Source organism: Canis lupus, chromosome X (assembly GCF_011100685.1).
Source record: "Canis lupus familiaris isolate Mischka breed German Shepherd chromosome X, alternate assembly UU_Cfam_GSD_1.0, whole genome shotgun sequence".
Lineage (NCBI taxonomy): Eukaryota > Metazoa > Chordata > Mammalia > Carnivora > Canidae > Canis > Canis lupus.
This window is the reverse complement of record NC_049260.1, coordinates 88,978,065-88,991,085: the sequence shown is the minus strand read 5'-3', so window position 1 is coordinate 88,991,085 and position 13,021 is coordinate 88,978,065. Positions and strand designations below refer to the sequence as shown.

Sequence of the window (13,021 nt, the reverse complement as noted above, 5' to 3'; positions counted from 1 at the left end):
TAATGTATATCCAATATATTGACACTAGAGTTTTCAAAATCTTTTGGATACATCACAATATAGGAAACTCTCTTAAGATCAGTAATCAGGACTGCAGTTTTGTTAGTGTAAGAGTAGTCTGGACTAAATGTATGACCTAGAAAAATAATCCACCACTGTAAAGCCATTTCTAATGAATTTCCATTAGTGACAAAGCGCTGGCCGAGTTAAACCAAGCTGCTTAAGTTATAGGTGAAGTGTATCTCAGTTCCTGTCAAGTTGAATGACTTGGCATCTGCCATTTTCTTAACACTTGAAGGAAAACGCCCTTTAGTATAAGCTAATTCAGAGAGGAAGAGGCTTTCCTAGTAAACAAAGTTGGATTCTGGATGTGGTGTTTGAATTCATGGTGAGAAATGTGATGAATTAGGTAACAGGCAACTCTACATTCTACATTCCATCCCTGTCCTCGACCACTGGATGCTGGGGCAAGTCAAAATCAACTAAACCTGTCACCTCATCTGTAAAAATCAGTGGCCAGATTAGACTCTGAGCTCTTCAAACAATGTGCCATTGTTTGATTTCTCTTGGTGATACCAGTGCCTGGCACACTGTTGATAATTAATAAAGGCCTGTTAAATGAATTAAGTAATTATCTAGCAAGTTCTAAATGGCTCTCCCGGAAATTATAGCTTTTCTTAGCTGAACTACAACCCTCCTCCCTCAGGGAGGGCTATCCTTATGTTAGGTATACACCATCCATAAGACTAAGGAGACTGGGGGGGGGGGGCTACATGGCTCAGTTGATTAAACGTCTGACTCTTTTTTTTTTTTTTTTTTTTTAAACGTCTGACTCTTGATTTCAGCTCAGGTCTTGATCTCAGGGTTGTGAGTTCAAGCCCCACACTGGGCTCCACGTTGGGCCTGCAGCCTACTTAAAAGAAAAAAAAAAAAAAAAGGGATGCCTGGATGGCTCAGTGGTTGAGTGTCTGCCTTCAGCTCAGGTCGTGATCCCGGGATCCTGGGATCGACTCCCGCATCAGGCTCCCCCTGGGGAGCCTGCTTCTCCTTCTGCCTGCCTGTATCTCTGCCTGTGTCTCTTGTGAATAAATAAAATGTTTAAAAAAAAAAAAAAAAAAGACTAAGGAGACTGGGTCTAGAAACGTCTCTATGGGTTGAATCCAGAACACAATGGCAGAAGTCAGTTCTAGTATCATTAGCTATTTTGACCTGATACCATGCAGGTGAATTGGAGGTGGTCAAGGGTGCTTGAAAGAAAAACGGATCTGAAACTAAGGGCGATTCTTTTAATCATTCTTTGATAATCTCTCATTCTCATATTTAAGGCAGAAAGTAAAGAATTCCTCAACCTTAACATCAGTTCCAAATGTGGAACACCATGCTCTTCCGAAAACATCAAGCGTTAAGTGTACTCAATATTATTTCTGGATGGATACACAAGGAACTAGGTTCTAATGGTCAGCTCTTGGAAAGGGAAATGGAGGCTCAGGTCTGGAGCAGAAGGCTCATTTTCTTTTATGTCCTTTTATAGCTTTCGAATTTTGTTCTGTGAATGTTTCATATTTGAAAAATAAATTAAAGAAATATATTAGATGTGTTCAATAATGCTTTAGATCAGCTGAAACCACTGTGCTCAATACTTAATAGGTGTTCAATAAATGTGTATAAACAAGAAATTCTGTATAGATCTATTATACAGTGAGTTTTATTTATTTTACAGTGAGTTTTAGAAAAGGTGATTATACAACTTGCACAGGCTTTCAATTATTCCAGTGAAAATATTACTAAAGAAAAAGGAATTGGCAACAAGGTGATAATACGCAACTAAACATTAGGAAACCAAAATTCAGCTACCTTGAGACGTAAAAATCAGTACTGCTGAGAGTCAATCAAAGCAAAGATTTACAGTAATAGAGTAGTGAGAAGTGAAACGGCATCTTGTCAGTACCACTTCTACATCATTAGCTGACCTGTGGTTAGTCATTTAATATCAGCATTGTCCATTATTCCTAATAGCCAAAAAGTGGAAACAACCCAAATGTCTATCAAATGGATACATGGACAAACAAAAGGTGGTACATCCATACAATGGAATATTTTTCAGCCATAAAACGGAATGAAGTACTGGTACATGCTACAGTGTGACTAAACCTTGAAAACACTATACCAAGTGAAAGAAGCCAGTCACAAAAGACCATGTGGCTCTATGTTCCATTCGTATGAAAGTCAGAATGTGGATACTGATGGAGACAGAAAGTAGATTAGCGGTTGCTGAAGAATAAGGAGGGGGAAGCTAGGGACGTAGAGGGCGGGGGAGAGTAATAACTCAAGAGCATGAAGTTTCTTTCTGAGGGGAGGAAAATGTTTAAGAATTGACCATGGTGATGATTATCCGTATCTCCGAATATGCCAAAATCCGCTGAAGCTGTACACTTTACTCAATAAAACCACTTCAAAATGTAAAAAATAAAATAAAATAAAAAATTAGTATGTCCCATTTTCTTCTTTGAGTCAAAAATTAAGCAGTTATCACAATGCAAATGCCAGCCATAACATTAACTCCTATTTGTTTAAAACAACTGAATGAGAAAGAAAACCAAGGAAACCATTGGCTTAGTCTTCTTGTAGGTTCACATGATTATGTATTTTATTTGGTGTGTTTCCTAAGTTACAAATTATGCTGGTTAGGTTTTCAAATTTAATCTTCATCTGTAAAGGTCATTCATAGCCATTTCTTTTTTGTTTTTTTAAAAAAAGATTTATTTATTCATGAGAGAGAGCGGAGCAGAGGGAGAAGCAGGCTCCCTGCAAGGAGCCTGATGCGGGACTCAATCCCAGGACCCTGGGATCACGCCCTGGGCTGAAGGCAGATGCTCAACCGCTGAGCCACCCAGGCATCCCATCTTTTTTGTCCTTTTAAATGTTATGTATGTATGGAGATCTGCCTTGTGCTAGGTACAGTGAAAGAACTAGAAGAATGGGGCTTCCCCTCAGAGTTCCTCTTCCTTTCTCTCTAGAAACACAGTTCTTTCCATGGTACACCCAGACATAGTCCACAGAGCATCTGATGCTCTCCCACCAAAATGAAATGATGATGAGATTTGGAATTCGGGCTTTTCCTGCTCATTGTAAAGTCTGTGACAATCAAGAAGTTCAAGGAAGGAAATTAAGGTGTAGGTACTCACTACTCTTCTGGAGTCAGATAAAACTTAACAGAATACTGTACTACAGAAAGCCCAAGAACTGCAGGTACAACTAACGGCTTATCAATGTTTCTCGGGGCTTCTGCACACATGGCTGTTTCCACAGCTGTGGCTCCAACGACAGCAGAGCTCCATGCTGTGCACAACATCTACAATTTAGTAAAGCTGGAAAGAATTTTATTTTTGTAAAAACTAAATGGGGTGTGGCTCATTTTCTTGCCAAAGGGCTATTTTATTCCAAGACACTGCTGTCTGCTGACCTTCATTTATAGGCTGAGCAATGTTCTATTTAAGTAAAATTAACTCATAGTGGGCACTGTTTTTTAGGATGCAATAATTATTGCAAAGAAATAACAATGTTTAAATTTGATTTGTTCTTAGTTTAGATTTGATTATATTGGGTTATAAATGAATGTCTTTGTTCACACAAGGTTTAAATTTAGAAATTATTTTATGTTGAGAGAAAGGGCCATATTTAAGTTCATTTTCTACATGGAAGAATATTTTTAGCTTTCATGAAATCCAATATTTTGTATTTTTTGCTTCTACTAGGCTGCAGGTGTATCTTACCCACCTTTACAGTGATGGCATCTAAAAGTCTTTGTTACATATTTTTGTTGTTGTTGAATGATGAAACCATCCCACAAACTCAGTAATTAAGGCATCATCTATGTTACTATCCCTGGTTAACTAGTACTTCATCTGGAGTTTATACTATTCTCAATATATATTTGGGAACTATGGGCACATTTTAAAGTTTTCCTGAGTTTACATCTATTTATAAATGGCCTAGGGGGCGCTTGGGTGGCTCAGTGGGTTAAGCGTGTGTCTTGGGCTTAGGTCATGATCTCAGGGTCCTGGGATCAAGCCCCACATCAGGCTCTCTGCTCAGCAGGGAGTCCGCTTCTCCCCCCCCACCCCTCCCCTCTGCTCGTGCTCTCTCTCTCTCGTCAAATATATAAATAACATCTTTGAAAAATAACAAATAACTGGCCTAGAGGCCTTCTTTTATGTAATTCTTAGATATCTTGAGGGACTTGACAAATCCTCCTTCCCTTCCTCTTTACACAAATCTCTGGTTAGGGAAGTTTCCCATCTTTGGCTTGCACCTATGAATAGATTCTAGTTTGCCTTTTCTTTCTTTTTTTCTCCCCCCCCCTCCCCCCAGAGGGCCAACAAATGCTGGAACGCTTTGATTTAGGATCAGACACCAAATGTGTGGGCTGGCTTATATTTTTAAACATGTAAATCTGTCAGTATTACTTTTTGGTGATCTATATACACTAACTAATTTGGTTATATTTGTTTTTTAATCATAAGATGTAAATTTGAATTATTCATGGTCACATGTAAAAATGATTCCAACTGTAGCTTTAAACTGGAGACCCACAAAGTGCTCAAAATATTTGTTGAATGCGTCAGTGTCCTTCATCATTTCCTGGTTTTTGCTTTTGAAAACTTCCACTAGAGGAAACAAGGGGCATCATAAATTTAAGATTAACATGTTTTGGATTCACCCATTTTCCAAAGGCTACATGTCATCTTGGAAAGATGCTGATTTCGTTTATAACCCTTTGCCTCTCTGCATTCCCCAACACTAAGTTTTCACTATTTTCTTGTCTCCTATTTTTACAAAGGTAAACTTCCCAACATTCACATTTCTATTCCTCCTACTGCAGAAGCACTGAAGACGCTGAAGCTTTTTTCCCTCCCCACCTCCCCATCAAGCATCAACATTACCTATCATTACCTTTCACTCTGATCTAAGCTGTATTTTTTTAAAAAGATTTTATTTGAGAGACAGAGATAGTGACAGAGCACAAGCAGGAAGGAGGGGGAGAAGCAGGCTCCCAGCCCCATGCGGGGCTTGATCCCAGGACCCCGGGATCAAGACCCTCTGAACCAAAGGCAGACGCTTAACCAACTGGGCAACCCAGGCACCCCTAAGCTGTATTTGTTAGCCACAATGGGCTTAATAATGGTTTCTGTAATGTATGTATAGAGTCACATTTCCAATTTTCCTTTGAAGGCGAATTTTTTAAACTGTTAGGTGGCAATATTGTCACAAAAGAATAAATTAAATGGTAAGCAGGTTTCCTAGCTAAGTCAAGAATCTTTTTCAACCTGGAACATTGTTAAAATCTTACCTATCCACAATAAAAAGCAATGGAAGGCAATATTTTCACAACACCATTAAATAAAGCAGAAAAAAATAAACTATCTGGTTTATCTAGAATAGTGATACTTAAAGAAAAAGTGTCTGAATCAGAGGAAAATGAACAGGTGGATAAAGATATCTGACAAGGTCATCTAAGGGGAAACATTCACCTGTAAAAGGGAAGTATTTATTGAGTACCTACTACTGGCTAGCTTCATTGTTAATGTTCTCATTTCATTTTACGGACAACACTGAAAACAAGGGGTATTAGCCCCATTTTACAGATGGTGAAACTGAGGTTTGAAGCAGTTACAGAACTTCTCTAATGTCACAGAGACATAAAATAGCAAAGCCCTTGGAACCCATATTTTATGCTAACATCCATTCTGACTATGAAGTATAGTTGTAGATGATCTCTCTGAAAAGAAAAAATAATGGAGATGGTAGGAATGAGTTGTCAGGTCAGACAAAAATTTTTTTTTAAGATTTATTAAAGAGAGAGAAAGAGCATTCACGTGTGAGTAGAGGTAGGGGTAGAAGGAGAGGGGGGAGAGAATCTCACGCAGGCTCCCCACTGAGGGCAGAGCCTGGCGTGGGGCTAAATCTAAGGACCCTGAAATCATGACCTGAGCCGAGACCAAGAGTCGGATGCTCAACTGACTGAGCCACCCAGGCACCCCCAGGTCAGTCAAATTTTCTCTATCACTTCTGGGTCATCTTGCTACACCCAGACCAATATGGTCCCTAGTGAGACTGGCGACCTGGGGGAAGGAGAAAAACATTAGGGAAGGGTCTGTGAAACAGCACGGGACAAGTTTTGAGAGGTACATGCAGTGTACAATGACCCATTCAAATATACGAATTATTTCTTAAATCAAGTGTTTGTAATCTGGGGAGTCACCATATACTAGAACAAATTAAGTAGTAGCATCAGTTTCCACCACTATTGAAATCTCTGCAGAGTTATCTAAGCAATGTGAATGAAATACAAAACTTCGAATTTATTGAGTGATCTCAAGGTAATTTAAGGGACAGCCAGCCTGAGACGGAGAAAAGCCTATCAACAAATATACTTAACCAACTCCAGGATTACAAGTTCCTTTACAGGGATGCCCAGGTGGCTCAGTGGTTGAGCATCTGCCTTCGGCTTGCATCAGGCACCCCATGGGGAGCCTCTGCCTATGTCTCTGCCTCTCTCTCTGGGTCTCTCATGAATAAATAAATAAAATCTTAAGAAAATAAAAAAAATAAAAGTTCCTTTACGATACTGAAGGTTTATGGTCACAAATAAGCTCTGGATACTTGAACTGAGTTTTATAGCAACCTGAAATCTAAGGGCAAGTTAAAAACAAACCTGTCTCCCTTCCCCCATTAACAGTTCCGTTTTAAAAATAGACTTCCTATGATTGTATGCCCCACACGATTCTCCTTTATCCTGCTTTGCACCTGTTAAGTAGATCAGAGGAAACCAAAATATTTCCAAGACATATACTTTACCTAAATCAGCTTCAGTTTAGAGTCAAATACCATACACTATATAAAGAACAGTCCTTTTTTTGTGTTGGAATACCACTGTTTGAAATCAAGGCCTCTTTTTGCTTAAGCCAATGTTTAAATTTCAGCGATTGGCAGAGGACTTTAAAGAGAAAAATCTTTGCAATTTCTCCTCTCAATATTTATCTCAAGGAAATAATCAGAGTTGCAAAACGGTTTTTGCTCAAGGATGTTCAGTGAAGCATTATCTACAAAATATGGGAACACCATAAACTTGCAACAACCTGGAATTAGTGAAAGTTATGAAATACCCATTATATGGAATATCATAGTAATTTTAAAAATTTTCAAAAATGTTTGATTACACGGGTGCCTGGGTGGCTCAGTCCATTAAGTGTCTGCCTTCAGCTCAGGTCATGATCTCAGGATCCTGTGATCCAGCCCAGCTTCTGGCTCCATACTCAGCATAGAGTTTGCTTGACCCTCTCCCTCTCCCTCCTCTGCCCCTCCCCCTGCTTGTGCTCTCCCTCTCTCAAATAAATAAAAATCTCTAAAAAAAAAAATACTTGATTACAAGAAAACATAGTAAGTAAGTGAAAAGAATGGAATACAAACTATATATACAGGATGATTCCAATTTTTAAAATATATAACTTTCTATACTGGAAATAGATTAAAAATATGAACAGGTGGTACAATTATGAGTAATTTTTATTTTCTTCATTATAAATCCTTTTATATTTTCCTCTAAAATTTTTATGATTACTTTGAACTTTTTAACCCAAAGTGGTTAAAAATATTTTAAGTATTCACTACTTAAGATAGGTTTCTAGTAGATTAACTAAATCATACATATTGACTATTGTAGCATTTCCTATCGTGATCACTTCTAGAAAACACTATGCAGTCTATAATGCTAATTCTCTCTGACCTGAAATACAAGCCCCAAAATATCAAAAAAGAATAAGAAAGGACAAAACCAGAAATACACAACAAGCTAGTTAAATACAGGAAAAAAGCTTACAAATTACATTAGTTTATGAAAGATAGTGTATTATTCAGTGTCAATAGCAGAAATGTCAATCTGAGTGCAACACTATGTAATTAGAGCATATAATAAATATTCAAAGCTATTACACTGACCTCACAAATTTTATTGTAGAGAAAAATATGTATTCTATGCAAATTATTATACACACACATAATATAAGCAGCTTAAAAGATCTGAGTTAGATTTTCAATAAATGGCTTACAAAAATAACTTGCTATTGAATCTTTTAAACCAAAGATAGTAGAAACAAGAGATCAGACTTTATAAAAGAAATTGACCACCATGAACAAAAAGAATCCACTCTTCAGAACCAGTCACATGATACCAGGTTATTTCAAAAGCCCTTTAACTCAGAGGTTTCTGCTTATTTCATTTTAATTCAGTACTATCACTTTACCAATGATATTTGAACAAATAATATCAAATACCCTATGATTTCACTCATGTGTGGAATTTAAGAAAATTTAAGAAACAAGTGAACAAAGAAAAAAGAGAAAAACGAAAAAGAAGTCTCTTAAATATAGACAACAACCTGGTGGGGGGGGCGGAATAGGTGAAGGGGGTTAAAAGTACATTGATGGTGATGAGCACTGAGCAACTGCTGGATCACTATATTGTACAGCCAAAACTAGTGTAACACTGTATGTTAAACATACTGGAATTCAGAAGTAAAACCGACGAAATAAAAATGCATGGTAGCTCAAAGAATGACAGAGTTAACACTGTCTTGTAATTGGCAAGATGACAATAAACACTGAAAATTAATTCAAGGTTAATGGTTTTGAGGGTGGGCATTAACTCTGACCCCTCAGCAGCCAGCTATCCAACGGGCTTCTCAAATGCAGATCTACATTAACGTCCCTTTCCGTGTTCATGAGGGCTTACCAGGAACATACCACAGATTATCTCCTCCATTAGAAGCTTTTGCAAACCTGTACTCCTCTAAAGGGCAATTTAAGGAGAAGCATTGGCTTTTTCGGGAGCAGCTGGGGCCCCTCCATTATGGGCAGTCACAAAACTATGAAGTTGGATAAACCATTGGATTCCGTAAGATTACCAACAAACACTACGATACTGCTCAGTAGTTACTTGAGAAGGAGAAGAAAAAAAAAACCAAGCAAACAAAAAAAACGATCACAGTAATTGCTTCCAGCATTACATATAGGTTTTGGTTCTCTTGTTATCTGCCGTTTCTCCTTATTTTGCATTAGATTATGCCTGGCTCTATTTCTCCTATGCTCGTAAAACTGGATGGCCGGAGAACATTTGCCGGCAAGCAAAAATGGGGCGGAGACTGAAGTGATGAGGAGTCTACCATTTCCGTAGACTCTTGTTAAAAGTTTTAGTGTGCCTGTGACCTACTACTACAGTACTTTGATTTTATATAGCACCTGTCTGCTGAAGAGCCAAGGCTCACTTATCCATAGCTCACTTATCCTTTCAGCATGGCTGTGACAGATTGGAAACAGATGGCTTTAATAAAGTAAAATCCAAATATGAACACAGAGAATGTGTGTGATTTACCTACAATGGCCTTTATGTCCAAACTGTAGAGGACTAAGAGCCCTTGGGTTCCATGCTCACTGCCTTTGCCAATAAACGACACCACCTCCTTTCCTCAAACAGTAAGAAAAATTAAGCTTTCTCGTAATACAAAATCAGTAGGGTTTAATGTGCCAAAATCCTTGCTCAGAATGATGTTAACAGTACCTCTATATTTTAAAGAGCTAACACGAGTCATAGAATGGGCCACTGGTGACCATCTTCCTGAATAGCTACCAAAGTGCCAACGAGGTAGTTAGTTTGGTTCTGTATGGGGGCATTAAAACTTGAAAAATCAACTAATAAAACTGAAATAAGCCAGACTACAACTATTTAGGGGGGAAAAATCCCCGGCAAACCCAAAACCTTGAGCCATGCCCACAATTGTATAAATGAGAAGATATATAATGTACTCGATGTGCATTATCAATACAGTAATATTTTAAAGATTATTTATTCATTTGAGATAGAACACCAGCTAGGAGGGAGGGTCAGAGGGAGAGGGAGGAGCAGACTCCCCACTGAGCAGAGAGCCCCATGGGGGGCGGGGGTAGGGGCTTGAGATCCCAGAACTCTGTGATCACCACCTGAGCTGAAGGCAGCCACTTAACCAACTGAGCCACCCATGCACCCCTCAATATAGTAATTTTAAGTAACTTTCCCCAGGTCAAACTAGGAGTCAGTCAGTAGCTGAGACGTATAAAATTGAGCTCTTCTGAAGGTAGATATATTTTTCCCTTAGTATTTCAATTTTCACTTAAAAGCATGTTTTTTTTTTTCATCCCTAAAACATCAAATACTGACATTTGTCTTTCAAGTGCCAAGATTTTTTTTTCAAGTGCCAAGATTAAGGCAAATTAGGTATTATTAAACATACTGAATTTTTTTGACAGTGCCTTACCTTCATAACTACAGTAAGTTGGCCCAAGAGTTATGACCTTCTGAGCCTGACATTTCATGATTAGACAGTTTTTTGTATTTCTAAGCCATAACTGTAACCAAAGCTGTATAACAAAAAACAGCTAGTCCTGACCATTGGTGTCTGAGAACTTCCAACAGTGTAATGTATCCAAAAAGCTTTTGAAACCTCCCAACACACTGAATGTACATATATATGGCAGATCACTTTCTAGAATACTTACACAGACTCAAAACACGATCTGTTTTCATCCAAACTGTGTTTTATTAGTTTCACAGATCAAATTTTTCCCTCCCTGGATTACCTTCAACCAAAAGAAAAACGATCACGTGAGCAAATATGAAACAATTTTAAAAAGAGATACCTGAATTGTATATTGATAGATGATGGTTTTTAATTTTATACCAGCTACTTTTGGAATCTGTACTGACCAGCAAAAAGTTTAGTGTTCGCATTTTGCCTAGGCTGAGCTCCATGAAACAGAAGAGCGGATTCCTGAATTTATCATATGTGGTAAAAATATCATATCAGTAAATTTCTTGGAAAGGCAAGGAGAAATGATGCCTAAAGCCAATGGAAAGCGGACTTTCTTCCTTTTCACCCCTGTCGGTTTCACCAAAAAGAATCACTTTAGTTCTCGAGTACCATGGCCAAGCTACCCCCTTCTTTTTAGTAACAGTCATGCGGTTTGCCTAGGAGCAAAATTTCAGTTGGTTTCTGATAGTGCCCTGGATACTGACAGTCTGCCAGTATAAATAGTCAAGTCTAATGTGCATGTAACCATTTGTAGAAGAGATGTAATCTCAACCAAAATATTACTCACCAGTTATAATTAATCCTTCTACCCCAAATGCCATAAGCCCAGACGTTTTTAGCTATGGAATCTAAATGATGGCATCAGACTGGAGACCCTTCAACTTCAGCGCTGACTGTCTGCACTAAGTCAAGGCAGAGCATAATTTGTTTGGCTTCCCCACCCCGGGGAAAGAGAGTGGTTGATAAATTGCTAGATCTAACAGTAGACATTAAGAATTAGACTCACAACCTCCTAATCTTAAGAAAAACCTGAGTTCATTAAATGATACCCCCCCCCCACATTAAGTCAGTAACAGAGTCAGTGGTTTTAAATGAGTGTACATTTGAAGACAATGAAATGAAATGCTTGGTCGACTGAGAGCCTAGCGATGATACTATTTTGATGTGTTAATATTTTAAAAAGAGCTTATGTCCCCATCACTTTAACCTGGTTGGATAATTGTATTCTCTCTTTGAGGTTAAGATACGTATTAGGAGTTCAATCTAAAATATATGATCACCTCACTTCCACTAGGGGGGTCTATCTACCAGTGTAGTTAACTCCAACAACTCAGGTGTGGCTTAATCCCACTTTGAGCAAATCTGTGCCACAAGGCTAGCCCTGCTTTAAGTAGTTCTAGTTTTTAGGCTCAGAAACCCAGGCACAGCACAAAAATGGAGTGCTCCAGTCATTCCGAGGTTGCTGCAGTAGACAGAGGGTTTTTTTTGGCTAATGCCTACAAAGCCAAAAAATCTCTTAAATGTTCCCACTTTCATTTATAGCTGCCCTAGTTTCAAGGCTGAATATGTATCAACTGGATCCACTTTTGTAAATAAGTTTTTAAACTCCTAACCTCAGAGACTCCTCTGCCCATTTTTCTCTCCCCCACCCCGCCCTGCCCATTTCTATACTCAGCACAATATAATCTGAATATCAGAACTGCCACGTTTTTCCAACAGCAATCTTAACTTGGGCCACATGGGCGAGTACTGGTCGTCACCCGAGTTGTTTCAGGGGCTTCTCATCATTCCATCTAGATACTGACAGGCAAAAACCCAACCAACTCGATTTATCAGATTTAGAATCCACTGTTTTTGTAGCTGATTTCTGATCCAATTAATTCCAAACTACAAATTACTGGTGGTTAATTTTAGTCAAGAAATGAACCACCACCTTCACGTAGATGCCTATTAAAGAGAACAGTTCAATTAGAATATAGGCCAGAACCAGGAATATGGGTAAATCCTAATTTTTTGTGACACTATCTTACGGAATATGGCTTCAAAACTATCATTTAGGGATGAAGTGGGTGTGCACTAATGGACGGCTTCCCTACCAAATAATTAGTAAGATTTTTTTTAATTTAGGAGAGCCACTGGGGAGATATATATCCCAGCACAAACATATTTCAAATAGTTATTTTAAAAACAGCTCCCGTTTTTACTTCGGATAAAATCGGAGCACCAAATTCCCTTTCTGTTCCCCTCCTCCAAATCCAAGTAGAATTCCCTGGAGTAGAGGCTAGTTCACACTCCCCCTCTCCTTTTTTGTCGTGGTAGTTTTTGGAAAATGGGCTTCAGCCATTACATTCCAGTTTTCAAGGCAAAAGAAGTCATGTGACCATTACCCTAGGGGCATCAGAGACTTGGGGCACGTGATGCCAATCAGCAAGTGTGGGACTTCGGCCACTTCGCTGGAATTCACTGTAAATCGCGTCTCCAGGATCAAGTTGAGGCTCCCAGACACATTGTGACATCAATAAAGTGGCGCTAAGTGCTTCTCTCTCAGGAGTCTGTCATTTCACTTGACGTTTTCAACCTACGTCGAGGCCAGCCAGGCGCTCGGCCCCATCCCCCCG

At 38.7% G+C, this 13,021-nt stretch overlaps 1 protein-coding gene across 4 annotated transcripts in view; it reads right to left on the bottom strand.

Moving 5' to 3' along the window:
* Positions 1 to 13,021, bottom strand: part of PLS3 (plastin 3) — a 90,922-nt gene that overhangs the window by 76,537 nt on the left and 1,364 nt on the right. The window contains exon 2 of one of the 4 annotated variants that reach the window (XM_038588120.1): positions 10,591 to 10,671. The exons of the other annotated variants lie outside the window; for them this stretch is intronic. The gene's annotated coding sequence lies outside the window, so the exon portion shown is untranslated. The remainder of the gene's footprint in view (positions 1 to 10,590; positions 10,672 to 13,021) is intronic. 4 annotated transcript variants of the gene reach the window in all.